Genomic DNA, 19,195 nt, shown 5'->3' with positions numbered 1-19,195 from the left:
GGTCAGATGGGTACTTAAAGTAGAGGGATAATTCAGTACAAATATTTCTGTTGCATCTGTAGTTACAGTCATTGTAGTCTTGGAATTTATGGCACAATCAGGAGGGCTGGAATGTTGATTTGGAATTTTCGTCCTTATCAAAAATCATGTGCTAGTGGGACTGATCTTCCATCAGCTGGTAGAACATCAGAAATGCCAGGTCAAATCTGACATTGATAGGCATTGCCTGAGCTTCTGAACATGATCACAGTTGATTAAGAAAAGACTTAAGAAAAATTCACTTTCTCTGCTTGCATCTTTACCCATCCACATCCTTTCCACCCTCTAGCCAGGCCCATGGAGTAAAGAATTTGGGAGGGGTGTAGTAAGCTTGTTCAAGTTGTCCACTTGCTTGTAGAGAGAAAGCAAGAGCAAGGGGAATAAGTGAAAAATAGTGCAACAAGGGTACCTACCAGTCAGTGTGAGCCAAGCATTGTCTTGGTTTCTCACCAAACCTATTAGCAGATCATCCTCCTTTGTTTAGAGAGAGGATGGGAAGGAAATGAGTAGGGTGGTGGGGAGAAGGGGATAAAGATCTCCTCTCCCTTTTGTGTGGTTGGCACTTGAGTATTGTGAGCATAGTATCCCCTTGTAAGAGTCTTCTTCATTATGGCTTTGGAGTCAAATGGATACAGTTCAAATCCTAGCTCTACCATGTAATAAGATTGCACCTCTATACATATATTTCTACACCTACATATATGTTCATAGGAAAGGGGCACTGTAAATCATTAAGGGGTGGAGGAAGCATTGCCCTCCTGGGAATTAATGAGGTTGCATCAGCGATAGTGATCAAACCCCAAGAGGAAGGTGATCCCTCCCTGACAATGCAGCTGACTTTCAATGACTACTTGCCTTATGCCGACACTGCGTCTGCGCTTTACCCGCCAAGCTCATGGCTATTCACTACAGCTCCTTGAGGAACACCCTATTAACCTATTTTACTAAAGAGGAAACTGAGGGTCAGAGGGCTTAGAAAATTTTCTTAACCTAACATGGCTGGCATATAAAGTTGCTGGGATTTGAATACAAATCTGTCAGACCCTAGAATATGAGTTCTAACCATGACACTGAACTTGGCAGCACGAGTGGGGCACTAGGTCATTTCTCCTTTCACTCCTGGGGATTTGCTCCCAGTGCTAAACCTTGGAAGAACTGCATTTGTTTTAATAGGAGGATGGTTTCTCTAACAACTCCAAGATCCCTCGGATATGCATTTACTCTGCATAGGTCCAGAAACATTTTATTTCTCTCTGATTTTCTCAATTAAATGATGTGTTGTTATTTTCACTTACTCTTTATAAATGAAACCAGTCTAGGAGAAGGAGAGGGGAGGGTTTTCTCAGGATTAATCCCTGTATAGTTGCAAGGAAGTTACTTTTCCAAGGAGGGACCCATAGGCTGATCCCATGTCTCCCTCTCAACCTCACTATTAGAGTTGGCGTTTCCCTTGTGACCTTGGATCCAAAGCTCAAGAGCCTTTCCTTACCCTGTTTGGTGCCTGGACAAAGTAAAGGGCAGATCCCCCTTCTCTATGAAGTCTGACAACTTCCCCTTGTACAGGGCTGGCCTACCTGTGGGAGAGGTGTTTAAAGGCATGCTGCAAAAGTAACTGAGGGTGGAAGGAGTGGAAGGTAATTTGACTGCTTCGGTATCTTGGCAGGTTCGAGCAATGAAAATGAGATGGGTCTGCCATAAGGGAGGAGAAATTTATATATGGGTGGGTGGAGGACATTAGAAAGGTGAATGGAGGCTGGTGGCTTTACTTGAGGGAAAAGAGGAGATTGGAAGTCTCAGGTGTCATTTGTAATATAATGTTGGCCATCTATCTTGATGAGCTGTCCTGGTTGTAGAGGTCATGTTTATGCTCCTTGACAGAGCTCTTCATTTGCTCTCTGTGCATAAAGCCAGACAGCCTGTTGGCCCCATTGTTTTTTGTTGTTCCTGCTGCTGCCCACCCACCACTCCCTTCTGCCTGGGATAGAAAGATTCTAAAACAGACAGGGTCTGGGGCTGCTGGTTTATATCAATGCCTGATGATTTAAACGTCTGATGATATAAATGTCTGATGATATAAGCTAAGTCTTCAATGGCCATCAGCCCCTACAATATCGGATTTAGGAATATGTGGGAATACACTTATCTTTAAATCTTTGCTACAGTTGCCCAACTTGAAAGGACAAATTGTCCTAAAATATGTCTAGACTTGGAATGTGTAGATTCACTATTTATTTGCTGTATTACTTTCCTACGGCTGCTGTAACAAGTTACCACAAACTGACTGGCTTAAAACAACAGGCATTTATTTTTTCACAGTTCTAGAGACTAACAAGTACAAAATCAAAGTGTCAAAAGGACTGTGCTCCCTCTGAAGGGAAGACTACTTCCTTACTTCTAGTTCCTGGTAATTGCTGGCAAACCTTGTTGTTCCTTGACTTTTGGCAGCCTAACACCAATCTCTGCTTTTTTTTAAATGTAATTTTACTGAAGTATATTCACATACCATACCATCATCCAAAGTGTGCAGTTGTTCACACTATCATCATATAGTTGTGCATTCATCATCACAATTTTTGAACATTTTTATAGCTCCAAAAATTAAAAATTACAATAAAAATAAAAGTAAAAAAGAACACCCAAAACATACCACACCCCTCCTCCTCCATATTATTAATTTATTTATTTTTCCCCATTTTCCTACTCATCTGTCCAAATACTGGATAAAGGGAGTGTGAGCCACAAGGTTTTCACAATCACACAGTCACACCACATAAGCTATATAGTTACACGACTGTCTTCAAGAATCAAGGCTACTTCGTTGTAGTTCAACAGTTTCAGGTATTTCCTTCTAGCTATTCTAATACACTAAAAACTACAAGGGATATACATATATATATAAGGCATAAGAATAACCTCCAGAATGACCTCTTGACTTCATTTGAAATCTCTCTGTCACTGAAACTTTATTTTCTTTCATTTCTCTTTCCCATTTTGGTCCAAGAAGGCTTTCTCAATCCCGCAATGCTGAGTCCAGGCTCATCCCCAGGAGTCATGTCCCACATTGAGGGAAACTTACACCCCTGGGAGTCATGTTTCATGTAGAGGGGAGGGCAGCAAGTCTACCTGCCCAGTTGGCTTAGAGAGAGAAAGGCCATATCTGGGCAACAAAAGAGGTTTCCTGGGGGTGACTGTTAGGCACAATTATAAGTAGGCTTAGCCTCTCTTTTGCAGTAACAATCTTCATAAGGGCTCTGCCTTTGTTTTGATATGGTGATACGGTTTTGCTGCCTGTGTGTCTCCTCTGTGTCTATCTGTGTCTGAATCTCCCTCTCCTTTCTCTTATAAAGACACCAGTCATTGGATTTAGGGCTCACCCTAATCCACTATAAGCTTATTTCCAAATAAGGTCAGATTCACAGGTACTGGGGATTAGGGCTTAACATATCTTTTGGGGGACACAATTCAACCCATTACATTTGCTGTATGACTTTGGGCATATTGCTTAACTTCTCTGAGTCATGGCTTTTATCAAAGTGAAGAGAAATTCAATTCTCCAGGAGCCGATTCTGTGAAGTTCTTTCCAGGCCTTTGGAGGCTGTAGCAAGGAGCTCCACTTTACAGCTCTGAGAAGCAGTATATCCATCACACTGGTAATTTAATTCAATTTCTAAATAAGGGAGGGGAACTCACCACTTCAGCTAATCTCCTGGCAATGCATGTGGTAAATCCAGTGGATCTTTCTTTGATTATTGAAACAATTATATAAATGAATTTTCTGCCCTGGTCTTATTTAAAATGAGAAACTGTGGGTTTGTCAGCTAGGGGATTCTCTTCCTCCCCGAGTATTCTTGAATGATGCACCTGTAGGCATGAGACTCCTCAGTGGGTCTCCCCAATTTACTTACTTTGAGGTAACTTCCTTGGCCACCCTCTGGGAAAACAGGGCAATTGCCTCCAAAAATCAGGCTGGAGATTTGCAGCTATGGTTTACTTTCAATTTCCCACTTCAAAGCTGTTACCATGACACCCAGTATCACCCTTGTTATCATCTAATCCAGTGGGAGAGAGTCCAGGACCACAGAATAGGTAGCTAGAGCTGAGGCAAGACTCAGGAACAGGATCCCTAGGTTAGGCTGAGGATGAGACTGGGTGAGCCCCGATGGAGAATCTCCTTTGCCTCCATCAAACCTGGTCAAGAGAGGATGGGGCAAGAAAAGAAGACCATGGGGGCCTTAATATGTTGATTGAAGTTGTCAGATTTGTGAGGATGCATGAGAAACCCTTTTGGAGACTCCCACAATTAACTGAGGGACTTTTAAAAGGTATGAGAACTATTGTCCTGAAAATGGGCAAGTGTGGACCCCTATATTGGTGTAATATTGATGTGACCATATTTGTGTTCACAAGTTGCTAAAGCCCATGCTAAATCCAGCATGTTCTCCATTTCCTCTCAATCAGCAGGCTCCAACTATGACCCTGGGATCAGGGTCTTTATACCTCCTTCCACATCTTCATTCTATCTCCACCCTCTAGGTCTCTAGTCAGCTTTTTCTGTCAGCAGCTTAGGTCCCTTGAGAACTTTTCTCCCCAACCTGGACTCCAATCCTGCACCTGATCAGAAGTGCTCTTTTCACAGAATTTTATTCAAGAACCTAGTCAGTGTCCTCTGACCTCTGTTCCCAAAGGCATTTTAATTTTCCATTTATTTTTTTAAAATCAAAGTTATATTGCACATCATTTAAAACATCAAATATACTTGCATGACTCATAGAAAATACAGCTGCCCCCACCCATTTATTACTTCCCCGAAATCCCTACTTTCAACCTTTTGGCTCTTTCTTGTAGTCTTTATCTGTATATCCTGAAATAACATGTTTCTACTGCAACTTCTTGATTTTTTCAGTTAAGCCTTATCTATTGACTTCCAACTGTAGAAGATGAAGATGTATTCCTCTTTCACAACCCCCACCCAGCTCTGCCATACTTACTCATATTTTTTTTTCCTGCTGTTTTCCCAATATTTCATAATTTTGGTTATTTTGATATGTAGCACTTTTATTATGATGATGATAAAAACTCTGTTACTGAGTTAGGTATTTTGCTATGATTACTTTCTCTGAACAATTTTGTTTTGTTTTCTTTGAAGTCAATAATTGTCTTGCTTTTCATTTGCTTAATTTTCTATGCAACTGTCACTACTATAATCCTAAACTGTCCCCAGTTGTTAACTCTTTCAGTGTCTTTATGTGCATTAGATATTCTACCAATTTCATGGGCCTGAAATGTTCTCTCCTGGAGCCTGACCCTGTAGACTTATTCACAGCTGTCATCTTGGGTCCTCACCTCATCATTTTCCTGGAGATTCTCTTCACCTCCTCCCTTTGCTGGATATCCTCTTTCCTGCATTCTGTCTTCTTATTTCTTGATTTACTGTCTTGTTTTGGTGAAGTACCTTTTCTAATAGCTTCCTGAGAATGAGTGTATGGGAGGTAAATTTTTTGAGACTTTGGGTTCTGAAAATGTCCTTGATATGCCCTTCCTCTTCATCTATCTCATGTACTCAACATAGAATCCTATGGTGGAAAACATTTTCCTTCAGAATTTTTAACCAATTGTTCCACTGCCTTCTGGCTGCCAGTGTTGAGAAAACTGATGCTATTCTGATTCTTGACTCTTTGTATAAAAACTCCCTTTTCCCTCTGAAAGCTTTTAGGATCCTCCCTTTGTCTCTGTTGCTTTAGGTTGTGTTCTCTAAAAGCAGAGTTTGAGAAAGGGGTTTTAGTGCATGTGATTAATTGAGGGATTAATCTCAGAAGGCGAGTGAGGGCCTAGAGAAAGAGCAAAGCAAGGATGTGGTCTCAGCTGGAGTCTAACTTCAGCCTGATCCCATGGGGTGCTCTGGAGCATGAAATGTTCCACAGAGTTGGTCACCCCTTGAGGCAAAGGGAGTGAACTTTTGAACTTTCAAGATAGTTAGTCATTGATTGTGAGCTTTCCTGTGTGGAAGCTGGTGTGGTGGGTATAACTGCCCAGGAGACACAGGTCTTGCTTGGCTGAGGGTAGTTCTCCAGGGAAGAGGGCTGTGAGCCATTAGCAGCCAACATCCCAGCAGGTGGATACACTGGCCCATTAAAGGGGATCTGGACAGGGTGCCAGCAACATCCTCTATACATATGTTCTGAAATTTCATGATGAATGTCTTGGGAATGGGGCCTCTTTACTCTGGAAACTCATATACTACAGTTCCGGGAAATTTTATTCAGTTATTTTGTTGATGATGTCATCTTCTCTGGGACTCCTATTATTCAGATGTTGGATCTCCTGGACTTTTCTCTAATTCTTTCTTATCCATCCTCTTCTATTTTCCTTCTCTTTGCCATTATGCTCTTTCTTTAACTTTCTACACTTTTTTTGAGTTTTTAATTTTTATCTCATTTTTAATTCCGAAGACCTCTTCTTTGCTTTCAATAGTCTTTATTTTAATAGTATTTTTCTTCTGTTTCATGGTTGGATACCTTCTTTCTTTGAGGATATCAATAATGGCTCCTCCCAGCCTCACCACTGTTTTTCTCTCCCTTCCTAGTCTGTTTCCTCCACATTGCTTTCTTATGTTTGTTAGTTTTGTCACTCATCTTTCATAATTGAAGCTTTTCTCTAACATGTCTGCTTGACTGTATTCTTAAAAGCTGACTAGAAACTCTGAGTTGGTGGGGTTATCAACTATGGACTTCATGGTAGAATGAGATGGCTGGGTCATTTTTGGGGGGAACCTAAGATCTTTAGGTCTTTTTCTTGTGAGTTGATTAGATTCCTCATCGAAGGTCTTCTAATCTTCTGCATGGAGGATGTAAACCTGATTTTCAGTGTTTGGGGAGCTAATTAGGGGGAGCCAACTGGCTGAGTTTCAACATTGAATATAAGCATTCATTGATACCCCTATTTTTGTTACACTATCGCCACCTTCAGCAGTGGCTGTTGTCCTCCATTCCAGATACTATGATTTACCTTATGCAAAGACCAACCCTTTATCTTTTTCCTGGGCAGGGAGAGCTGTCTTCTGGCTCCATGGGACAGCGAAAGAGATACGAGGAGTCTACTTCTTAAAGAGACTGTCATTCAATAGCACCTGTTTTAGTTCTACATTTTCCTCACCTTCCAGAGGTACCTGACACCTCCAATTCCTGTGCTTTTGTGGATTCTGCATGGAAAATTATGTCTCTACTTACCCCACTTAAGATTCAGCTTTTTGGGATCTACTAATCAGTTCCTACTCATCTATCTACTTTCTAACTTCTAGAGTTTTGTCTCCAGTATTCTTTGTCTTCTGTGTCTATGTTCTTTTTTTTCATCATTTTACTGTCATTTGGGTGAATATTCAGGAGGCAGTAGAGGTTAAGACATGTGTTCAATCCAATATTTTTAATTGAAATACTCAGTGGAATCTTCTAATCTTCCTTTCAGGAGTGGACACTCAGACCCTTATTATTCATTTTCACTGCTGAACCTACCTTAATTCATCGGTAATGATTGTCCTCAGTCTTGCCCCTAGCACAACCCAAACTCCTTTCCTAGTTTGACTTCAATCAGGTACATAATAATCATTTAATTTTTTGTTAAATATTTATACTTCATTGTGTACACAACATTGTACTAGGCCCTCAAAGAGCTTATGTAGTTGGATAAATGAAACATACACAATACAACAAAGGAGTTGTCCTATATGTTAAAAAATCAGTAATCCATTTATAGATTCTGCAGCAAAAAAATTAAATAGTATATTCAAAACTCCACATTAACATTCACTAAGATTTCATATTCATAATCTATGTTCCCTTAATCCACAAACACTTTATGAGAGGTGTTTTCACCATATGCTTTTATGGTTTGCTCCAATGTCAAGGAGCTGGTGGTATCTGTAGCAACAGAAATAGCTGTGGTGATGGAATGCAAAGCTGGTCGCCTCCTCTTTATCCTCCTTTTCCCTACCTCCAAGGTCATGAAAAAAAAAAACAGTGTCTATGATCAGGAGAAAGAAAGACCAGAAGATTGAAAACTACAAAGACAATATTTATTTATTTATTTATTAATAATATAAAAATATAGAGTTTATTTTGGCTTTATTTATGTTGAACTATGCTAAAAGGTATCTAATGGCCTTGTTTGTACATCTTCCATTTCCTCCCTCCAAATTTTTTTTTATATTTTTTATTGTGAAATATAAATACAGAAAAGTGATAACTTTCAAAGTACAATTTAACAAGTAGTTAGAAAGCAAATTTCAAAAATGTTATGGGTTACAGTTCCACAATTTCAGTTATCTCCTTATTATGAATATATATAACATATACACAGAAATGTGATAACCTTCCAAGTATAATTAAACAAGTAGCTATAAAGCAAATTTTGAAGCATGTTGTATTAGTTAGGTTTCTCTAGGGAAACAGACTAGCAGGAGATATCTGTAAATATGAGATTTTATAAAAGTCTCTCATGCAACTGTGGGGATGCATGGGTCCAAATTCTGTAGGGCAGGCTATGAGCTGGCAACTCCAATGAAGATCTCTGATGAACTCCCAGAAGAGGCTGGCTGGCTGAAGCAGAGATGCAAGTTCTCTCTTCTCCCTTAAAATTCTTCAGCTATTTGGATTAAATCTACCTGATTGTAGTCTCTCATTACAGAAGACGCTCCTTTAGTTGATTACAGATGTAATCAGCCACAGATGCCATCAATTAACTGATGATTTAATAAACCAGCCTTCTGGTTTATGAACCAGCCACAAATGTCCTTGCAGTAATGGTTAGGCCAGTGCTTGCCTGACCAGACAACTGGGCACCATCACCTGGCCAAGTCGACACATGAACCTAACCACCACACATTTCATGTTACAGTTCCACCATGCCAGTTATTTTCTTCTAGCTATTCTAGTACCCTAGAAACTAAAAAAAAAAAAATTATTTCTTTAAAGATTGAGTATTCATAATCATTTGTTAAATCCTATTCTGTCAGTTGCTACCCCTCTCTCTCATTTGATCACTGTCTCAATCTTCAGGGATACCTGGGCAGTGACCAACCTAAATTGTTCATATTAAAAAGAGGTGTTGACATTATGGGGAAGGGGGATGGCTGGTTGATATTCTTGGAGAGACTGTTGCCTCTGGGTTTTGGGACTTATCTGGCTTAAGATCACTATGGGGAATTTAAGTTTCTGAAAAGTAAACTTAGTGAGTGAAACTTTTATAGAGTCTCAGATAGGGACCTAGGTATTCTTTAGTATTTTTGGGACTACTGTTGATTAGGGCTTGGCATACTGTGGGCATTTAGAATATCTAGCTGGAACTTGCATAAGAGTAAGCTCCAGGATAGCTCTAGACTCTATTTGAAATCTCTTAACCACTGAGAGCTACAAAGACAACCTTCTAACATATACTGTCCCTTCCCCACCCACTTTTCCTTGGCATTCACCCCTATACACCTAAAGCTGTCTGCGGCAAATGGTTGCAACTCTATTTCTGAGTGCTTTTTACCTGCCAGGACCAGCTCAGCTTTCTGGAAGGCCAGAAATACCAGAGTCAACACCTTTGGGAATCGGCCCTCAATCAATGAGATGGAGTTGGGTGGGGGGAGAGTGTTATTGGTGGATAAATACCCCAGATTTCTAGTCTCTCAGTTGGGATAACTCTGAGGCATGTTTCTCAGAGTTCTCCAACAGGATTGAAATCCAGTTGCCCACAGTGGAGACCTGCTTAGTAATTCACACTTTATTGGCGTCCTTCCCTTTTCTGTGCCACTTCACTTTGCTATGGGTTCTCCCCATGGTCACCTCCTCAATAAACTATTTGCTCTCAAAGCAAATAGAGAGTCTGCTTCTGGGGAAACCCAGACCAAGTAAAATGAACTCAAGATATATACAGGACCACTTCCTTAGACACAAAGAACCTTAGAATAACCCAATATCTAACCGATGCTAAGGCTGCTTTACACAATTAAGTCTCACAAATGGTAATTTAGTTCAACCTTCTACCTGGAACTAGAGCCACTCATTCTACCCACCCCTGACCAGCAATCACCCCAGGCAGTTCAAATACTGCAAAGACAAAAGAAACTACCCAAAGAAATCCAACCCTTCATGTTTAAGTGCCTACCTTGGGTGGACTTCCAGAAAAGAAGAAAGATAACATAGGGGCTCCAAAATGCATGGGTGGTTATTGGGAAAGAACAATCTAGACTGCTATACAGAGGATAGCAGTAAGAACTGATTTTGATAAACATTCCTAAGTCATTAAGCCTATCATTAAACTCAGCTGTTTCATTGGTATTGCATTTCTGAAGGATTTTCTCCTGTAGTTACTAACCCATCCCTATTTTCCCTGCTTGAAATATTCCTCACTCCCTCCCCCCACCTGTCATTGGCTACTGTCTTCTCTGTTTGAATAAGCATCTCTTGACAGCTACACAGTGAACCCTGTTGACACTCAGTAAACAGTAAACAATTATAACAGAACATGTCCACTCCTAGTCACATAAACCTCATTAGGGATTCCTTATCACAGAGTCTCACCCCCTGGGTAAACAAAGAAAGGCTAAGAACTAGTGTGAATACTCAACTTATTGCCAAAAACAGGAGCTGCTTATACAAAGTGCAGCAGCAAATCCAGTCTTTTATAGAGGATGCTAGAACATTGGGCTGTTTCCCATTTCTCTCTTCTCCCCTACCCTGTACTACTCCTCTCATTCCCCCAACACAGAAACACTCTTGGAACCACTGAACATTTGCAAGGGATATTAACATGTAAGTCTATTTGCTATTTCCTGGTACCTATTATTCCATATATCTGTTTGGTCTAAAAGAGATGCCTGACCCCGGTAGATGCTGCCAGCCATGGCGGTGACTCATGTGAACCAGGGTAGTTGAGATCTGGTTGGTCTGTACCAGGAGCTGGGAGCTGGCACTGGACCTTGAGCTAGGATAACCAGGTCTGCTGGACTTGGGAGGTGCTTCATCAGACCATCCTGAGACCCAGGACACTGTGCCCTGTCTTCTTGATTCCATTCGCAGCTGTTGTTCTTGCTGAACCTTCTCCTCTAGGATTGTGCTGAGTTGGGCTTTAACATCAGTGAACCTGGGCTGCCGACTGGGGGCATAGGCCCAGCATTTCATCATAAGGCTGTAGAGAGTAGGAGGACAGTTGGGAGGCACTGGTAATCTTTATCCATTTTCAATGCATCCGATTATGTTGTTGTTCTTCACCCCTTGAAAAGGCTTCACACCATGACTCAGTATCTCCCACATACACACACCAAACATCCATATGTCACTAGCTGAGGTAAAGTGTCAACAACTGATGAATTCTGGGGCCATCCATTTAATGGGCAATTTTCCTTTGGAAGTACTGTCTTCCATATATCGGGATAATCCAAAGTCTCCTAATTTTACACAGTCAGCTGAGGAAACCAGAATATGTCCCTAAGTATAGCACTCTAGACAGATGAGAGCTGTACAAAGATGATAGGCGTACAGGATCAAAGAGGCTAGATCCAGACTGTATTTCCTTACTTGCAAAAATGACCTCAGCTCCCCCAGCATGTGCAGCTCCATGATTATCCAGACAGGGTCCTCAGTGATGATGCCAATCGGCTTCATGATATGAGGATGGTTAAACTGAAGCATTGTCAAGGCTTCTTGAAGGAATTTCTCTCTCACACCATCCGAAGTACAGTTTTTACATGTTTTAATTGCAATGACCAAAGCTGGATTCTCTGGACTCATGCAAACTCCTTGATGTACATCTCCAAATTGATCTCCAGTGGTACATCGTCCAAGCTCTACTTTTTCTCTTGGAATTTCATGATCCCTGCTTGAGGGCATGGTATAAGTATCTTCTTCATCTATGATCTCAGCATAGTTGTCTGTTTCTGACATGGAGACCGTGTGTGTCTGCGTGCCTTGCTTTTCACTGTTGGCCAGCTTTGGTATTGATGGTAAAGCCTGCTCACTTTCTTTCTTGGGTCTGATGATAAAAGACTGTGCAGCTCCATTCACCAGCCAGCAATATCCGTCTATTAAGTCAGCTATGTTATCTGTGATGGTTAAGGATGGTGTCGTCATATCAGAGGCATGGGTTCTCCTGCTATTTTCAGTTGCAGCATTCCTTTCCTGTCCTTTTCTTCGCTGTTTGAGTACTGAATGGTCTGCACTTGATTCAAGTCTTCCAGATGTGTAGGACTGCAGGCTTCGTCGGCCAGGTAACTGATCCCTTCTTCTGGGCCAATCGCCAGCTCCAAAGAAATAATCCAGCTCGAACCAAGAGCACAGCTGAAGCCTTCTTTATCAAATCTGTACACTTGGGAGAGAAGCTCAAAGAATTTCAGAATACTTTCTTCTCTATTAAGGTTGGCAAATTGTCTAAATGTTTGTTGGACCTGTTTTCTTAGTGTTTTTGCCCTGACAGAATCCAGTGTCTTAGGAAAAAAACCAACGTCTTTTTCTAATACTTCAGAGTTGGACTTCTTTTCCAGTGCATTGCCCGGCATCTCCCAGTATGATCTTCATATTTCTAGACAACCCAACTTCAAGGCAATTTCCTCGTCCATGTCATCAGCTATTTCTAGCATCTAATCACTCTTCACCTGCTGATAGAAGAAATTCAGAGTTGGCTTGTTTTTGGCAAACTGGTTTAGAAATCCTTTTGGCAGATAACAAATTCTCAATTCATGTTCTGACATCAGTGGCATCTCCATGTCTGATAATACTGGCCCATGTAGTTGGCTCACTACTGTTTTCAAAATAATAAAACACCTTTATTACTCACTCCATGGGAACGTTTCATACCAGAACTCAGGTGAGTCTGAATACTGGAATCTGGTGGATGATTTCAGTTGGGGTCAAGGAAGCTGCCATTATTTTGCTAGATGCTAGGTATCTGTCATACTAGTTCAGAAGGCCACAATAACTCTGTGATCAAGTCAAATGACCAGTTAAAAAATAAATATTTCTAGTTTCTCTTTCCGTGGTAGTCAAAAAGACCGCGGCTCGGCGGTGGAGGCCAAATGTGATGGCGGCGAGGGCTCCTTCCCACGCTCAACGCGGGCTCAATGGGTCCCCAGCGCGAGGCGGCGGCAGCAGAGGGCTCGCGCTCCTGGCACCATGGTTGCATCGGATACGGACATTTTAAAAGATTATTTTTGGTAGTAAATAAGGTAAACTTTTTTTTTTTTTTAATAAGTTAACCATTTAAACATGTTTAATAAAATATCAAATTATAAGGCAGGCAGCGTACTAATGTTAGTTATCTTTCCTTGATGTTATTTTGCATTAGCTAAAACAAACAAAAAACTATTTGAATGGCCTAATCTGAATGAGGTAGGCTTAGTCAATCAGAGAAATTAGTGATTTTAATTAAAAATAATCATTATCTTCATTGTTAAGACTATAAATCATAGACCACTTAATGCACATCAGGCATCATGTTAAGCTCTATTTATCATAATCTCATTTAATTCTTAAAATAGACCTAAGAGATGAGGCATTTTTCCTGTTTTATATAAGAGGAAACTAAGGTTCAGAGAAGTCAAATTATTTTTATGAAGGCTACACTGAACATGTGGTAGAGCCGGGACTAAAACCAGGCCTGCCTGGTTCTAAAGCCTGTGGTCTGAATTATCAAAGGATGCCAGGTAAATCTTGGGGATTGGAGTTGGTGGGATTTGGGGACCAGGACATATACAGAAGAGTGGACAGCTGGAGAGCGGAGGAGGGCATTGGCTAGTGTCAGCCTGAAAAGCCAAACTTTATATTCTGAAAAGGCTATGTGAAAAGTTTGGCTAGAGAATTGGGTGGGTGGAGTAGAGTCAAGTTTTCAGAAGCATTTGGTCAAGGGGGAAAACTCATCCTGAAGCATATAGCTGCAAGAAAGTAAAAGTGGCCTAAGCAGAATGGAATTTATCATCTCACTTAATACAAAGCCCAGAGGTAGAGTGGTTGCAGAGCTAATTCAGCCATTTGACTAATTTATCAAGGACCCAAATGCTTTGCATCCTTCTGTTCATTCCGTCCTTCCCAGAAGGCCAACGATTGCCCATTCCCCACCCCCGTCAAGTTGCATGATGGTTGCAGTAGTTCCTGACATCTCATGTAGAAAATCCACACCTAGCAAAGAAGAGAAAGCATTTCCTCCATGTGTCTATCTCTTTTTATTATGGGGAAAAAGAATCTTTCTAGAAGCCCCCAAAAGGACTACTTCTTAGGTTCCATTTGTTAGGATTTGGTCACATGGCCATGCCCAAACCAATCCATGGCAAGGGGGAAGGAATTACTATGATCAGTTTAGACTAACCAATAAGCACCTTCTGGGACCAGGGTGAGGGGTTCCTTTCCCTGATCACTTGGTGGGGAGGGTGGGCACCCAGACAGAATCCAGCCTCCAGCAAGGAAGAAGTCTGTGTGTATATTTGTGTCTATTTGCATGCATACATGTGTGTGCAAATGTGAGCTCTCATAGAGGCCATCGACAGGGTCTGCCACAAGCAGCTGCTTGCAATGTCTCCCCTGAAAGCAATGAGAGGGAGAGGACATTCCTGGAATTACAAAAATAAAAATAAAAATCAGTCAGCACCCAACTCTCCAAGTCAGAGTTCTCTCTTTTCTTCCTAAACATTTTGTCATTTGTTGGTCCCTTTTGCTTGGAACAAATCTGTCTGATCTAAATCAGTCCTTGCTCAGGAGCTACTTCATCCCTGACCACAGTAATCTCTCTCTCACCCGGTTCCTATGGCCCTAGAGCCCTCAGTCTCCACACCTCAGCTCCCACACTACTTTGATCATGGAACTCCCCACCTCCATTTCTTTTTAAAGAAATATCTATTGACACCAGTTTAGGAAATGCTAATGTCAACAATTCATTCAGCAATGAATTATTATTTAAAGGCAAAACCACAAAAAAATCTCTTTTGGGGAGAGAGCATTTCCTCCTAAATATTCCCGTATTTTTAGACTCCACAGACACAAACCGCTCCCTGCTGCTTCCTGAGAGCCCATCCCTGTGATGATCCCCAGTCATTCCCCTTCCTTGGCAGTCACCAAGCATGATGGAGCCCATGCTTCCTCATTCGGATGGCGTTGGGGGTGGGGGAGCAGCCTAATATTGAACAGGGCTACTTCCAGGCCCCAAGTGAGTGGTGGCGAGGATCCTAGCCTTAAAGACATAAATAAGCTGCAGGTTTTCAGAAACCTGCCAGCAACCCTCCGAAACAGGAAGAGAATACTTAGAGCTGTCCTGCTAACTCTCAAACGTGGGCCTGAGGCTCAGGCCTGAGTCTCACCGCTGCCTAACCACCAGCCTTGGAGCTGGCTCCGGGGGTACCAGCCTAAGAAGGGGCCCAAGATATCAGAGAAATCCCAAGATAACCCCTCCATTTGCAGGAGCAGTAGGGGGTTATAAATGTCTTTCCTTTTCTGGGAGAATGTGGTATCTGACTCCATTAGACTTTCAGGAGAGCTAAAAACAAACAAACAGAAAATGAAAGGGCTTAGGATAATGGACCAGGATCAGGTCTGTCACTGGTGGTGTTGGGTAGCTGCCCCCAGCTATACTCTGCTGGATCCAAGCCGGGCTGGGATTTAGAACCACGCTGCTCGTGTGTCCAAGGGGCTGGAACGAATATTTTAAACTCCGCTGCATTCAAACCAGGCTTTTGGGTTCACAAGCCAGTATACCAGCCTTTAGTTGTGAGTGAAAAAGTCATCATGGATGAATTCATACAACCAATAGGATTAAAACAATCCTTCTATGAAAACAAATGATAAACAATCAAGGCCCAGCTCATGACCTGTTCACGTCAAGAATTATTTCCTACCATAAAATTGCTGTCAAGTAGAAGTCTGGGGGTCATCTTGGAACTCACAGTGATGAGAGTCAAGCCCAAGAGGTAGAACTCTCAATTTTATCATTCAGTAAGGAAATCTTTTGTCTTTTATTCTTCACAAGTCTAATATCAGCACAAACAATTATGAGGTTGAGTAATGATTTAAATAAGAGAACCAGGCAATAGTGCAAAAGAAATGCAAGGGATTATATGAGAGATTATAGTGTGTATGGGTTAAGACTTTCATAGGTGGGTACAATTGCAATGAGATGGAGTGGTCTGTGAAGGCTTCTGAGAGAGGGCGTAAAGGATGAAGGATCAGGCTAGAAGAAGGGGAAGAGAAAAGGAAGACCGCTAAGAAGACCACAAAGGATAGTTGTGTGTGAGCAGTGTTGTTTCATATTAGACTTTTCATTTACCCACCTGCTTGTCCCCTTTTAATGACTACCCAAAATTCACTATTAATTTATCATCTACTTTTATTGCTGTGCTAAAAGTTAATTATTTTTATTTTTTAGTGGGTTTATTGGGGTATAACTGAAATACAATAAGCTGCAGACATATGAAGTATGTCACTGGATAAGTTTTGACATAAGTATACCCCTCTGACACCACCACCACAGTCAAGATACCATCACATACTCCTCAATGGTTTTAATCTTCTTTTCAAGTAAGCAATCCTGATATGTGTCCTCAAGACAATCATATCACTCAAATCCAAAAAAAATTCCTCTCGCTCCTCTGAATAAGGGCACCTTCCTCCCCGACCCAGAACACAGATTTCATGTTTTAATGATAATCATAAGAACCACCCTTAACTGAGGATGTTCAGTTGCTCAGAATTGTGCTTATTTCTCTGCCATTCCTAAGGACAATCCAAGTGAGGTAGGCACTAACTTTATTCCCATTTTATTGGTAGAGAAAGCAAATTTCAGAGAGGTCAGTAGTTGCCCAGGTCTGCCAGTAAATGGTAGAACCGTGGTTGGATGTCAAGTCTGCCTGCCTCTGAGGCATATGTTCTGATGCTTTTAAAAACCTTGCCTGGCACACGGGGAAGGGGAAAAGTAAGGATCAGGTTTATAATTATTGAATTCCGACCATGGATAATCCAGGGAACTCAGATTGGTTCATTCAGCTTTCCAAAGTTGGAGTGTGACGCTTTCCCTTCTGCTTCCTACCAAAGAGCCTCAGTGGTTCTGAGTGAGAACAGGGGACAGGCTCCTCTGTCCTTAGCCACCCCAACTAGACCCTCGTCCTGCCCCTGAAACTCAACAGGAGGAGGAAGAGGAGGAGGAGGAGGAGGAGAGAAGGAAAAGGAGGAGGAGAAGGAAAGAAGGAGGGGAGAAGGAGAAGTAGGAGGAGAGAAGGAGAAGTAAGAGGAGGAGGAGGAGGAAGAGGAGGAGGAGAAGGAGAAGAAGGAGGAGGAGGAGAAAAAGGCATCCCTTGCTCTTAAAATCCCCACTTCTGGCCTCTGCCACAGTGGGGAAAGAGCACTCAACTCTGGCTGCTGCTGTATAAATGTCCTGTCAAGCTGTTTATACTCACAGTGCATTTTCTTGGCTTCCCCTGCTCTGCTAATTGCCCCCAGTTCAGGACTTTGAAGGGATAAAAGCCAGATTGCAGAAACACACTAGTGTTTATCATGAATGACTTTTCCAGGGGATCCCTGTAACAGAAAGGGGCGGGTCCTTTTCTCCAGAAGCCAAGCCTTTGCTGCCTCATGTCTGCTTCTGACTCCTGCTCCTTCACCAGCTCACTTTGAACTGGGGGCTTCTGATTCAGAGGAGACGGCTGATTACTATTCATGTGCCCTGGCCCGAGAACTTTTATGAAGTTGCAGCTCATGATGTGAAAGGCCTGTGTCGGTTGAATGCTTTTTTTTGTTTTGTTTTGGTTTTTAATTATGTACTTCTGCATCACAACATCCTGTCCTCCAAGCAAGCCCTTCCAGACACTGTCTTGCCCATTCTGTGGATACTAATCCCTCCCCAATTCTTTCCCTTCAGTGTTCACTCCTGTGCACAGGTGCTTCCTTGCTCAAGTGCTGCATATACATATTCAAGGAGGGAAGGTAAGGATGTGTATCTGCAAACCACTGTCGGAAGGACCCTTCTGTCAAGGAAAATACTGCATATGCAAGAATCACTAGAATACAAAAGACTCAACATAATGTGGGTGCACAAAGGAGGGAGAGAAGACACCCAACTGGGGAGCCTCAGGGAAGACTCGTGATAACTAAGCATGTCTTCAACATTCTGTTATTTCATTTCACAGTGATCCCATTAGGTAAGGAAACTGAGGCTTAGAAATATGAAGCAATCCATCAAGGTTACATAGTGATCAAATGGTCAGGCAGGGATTTGAGCCGCAATGTCATGCTGCAGAAGTGGCCTTGGAGCTGGTCCTGGAAGATGAATGGAATTACGATAAGTGTGATTGGAAGAGGACATTCCTGGTTTGAAGAATAGCAGAACAATGAAAGAAATGTAGTAAGAAAATCCTTAAAAGCGTCTGTAGGGGACCCACCCACCCATTCATTTATTCATTCATTCATTTATTCAACATATACTTGTTGGACACATACTGTGTATCAGGCACTGTTCAGGCCTGAACAGTTCACTGATCCATCAGAGAAGATCCCTGCCTTCTGGAGTTCATATTCTAGCATGGGGTCAAAGACGATACACGTGAAGTATGGCATAGAAATAGAAAAATGCAACAGAGTAAGGAGGGATTAGGAGAGTGAGGTAGGGTGGGGCCAGGGAGCAGTTTAAAATAGGATGGTATGGAGTAAGCCCAATATTTAATCTCTCTCTCCATCTCCCTCTTCTTCTGCTTTCATCCTTCTCTTCCTCTCTCACACCAGCCTTGGAAACCATGAGGTTCTTCCTTGCACTGTCAGACACATCCTACTTGCTGCACTGACAATCCCAGGCTGCTGAGAGCAATCCTGGAAACTGCCTGGGAGGCACTGCAAGCCCAGAAGGTTGTGCTCCAGGCTGAGTGTGGTTGATGACGCTTCCTGTTCCTCAGGGCAAGCCAGAGCTTGCCGTCTTCCTGTTTACCATATCCCACTTGCCTCCTTTCACACCAGAGGGTCAGCTACTAGAACAAGACTGGGTACAAGCCCTCCATGGGCTTGTGCAGCCAATAGCTTTGCTGCAAAATGACCTGCCAGCTCAGAGGAGGCGTAAAAGGAATGCAGAGTGTGACTCAGAAGAGGAATGAAGAATTCCACTAAAGAAATATAATTCATCTCCAGCACCCTGGCCTGGATTCCACAGTAAACCATTT

General features: G+C 42.0%; 1 pseudogene; it reads right to left on the bottom strand.

Moving 5' to 3' along the window:
• Positions 1-10,822: 10,822 nt before the first annotated feature.
• Positions 10,823-12,832, bottom strand: LOC119530257 (annotated as a pseudogene).
• Positions 12,833-19,195: the final 6,363 nt, after the last annotated feature.

The sequence above is a fragment of the Choloepus didactylus genome, chromosome 3 (genome assembly GCF_015220235.1).
Source record: "Choloepus didactylus isolate mChoDid1 chromosome 3, mChoDid1.pri, whole genome shotgun sequence".
Lineage (NCBI taxonomy): Eukaryota > Metazoa > Chordata > Mammalia > Pilosa > Megalonychidae > Choloepus > Choloepus didactylus.
Note: the sequence above shows the minus strand (reverse complement) of the source record. Positions and strands in the feature narration are given on the sequence as shown.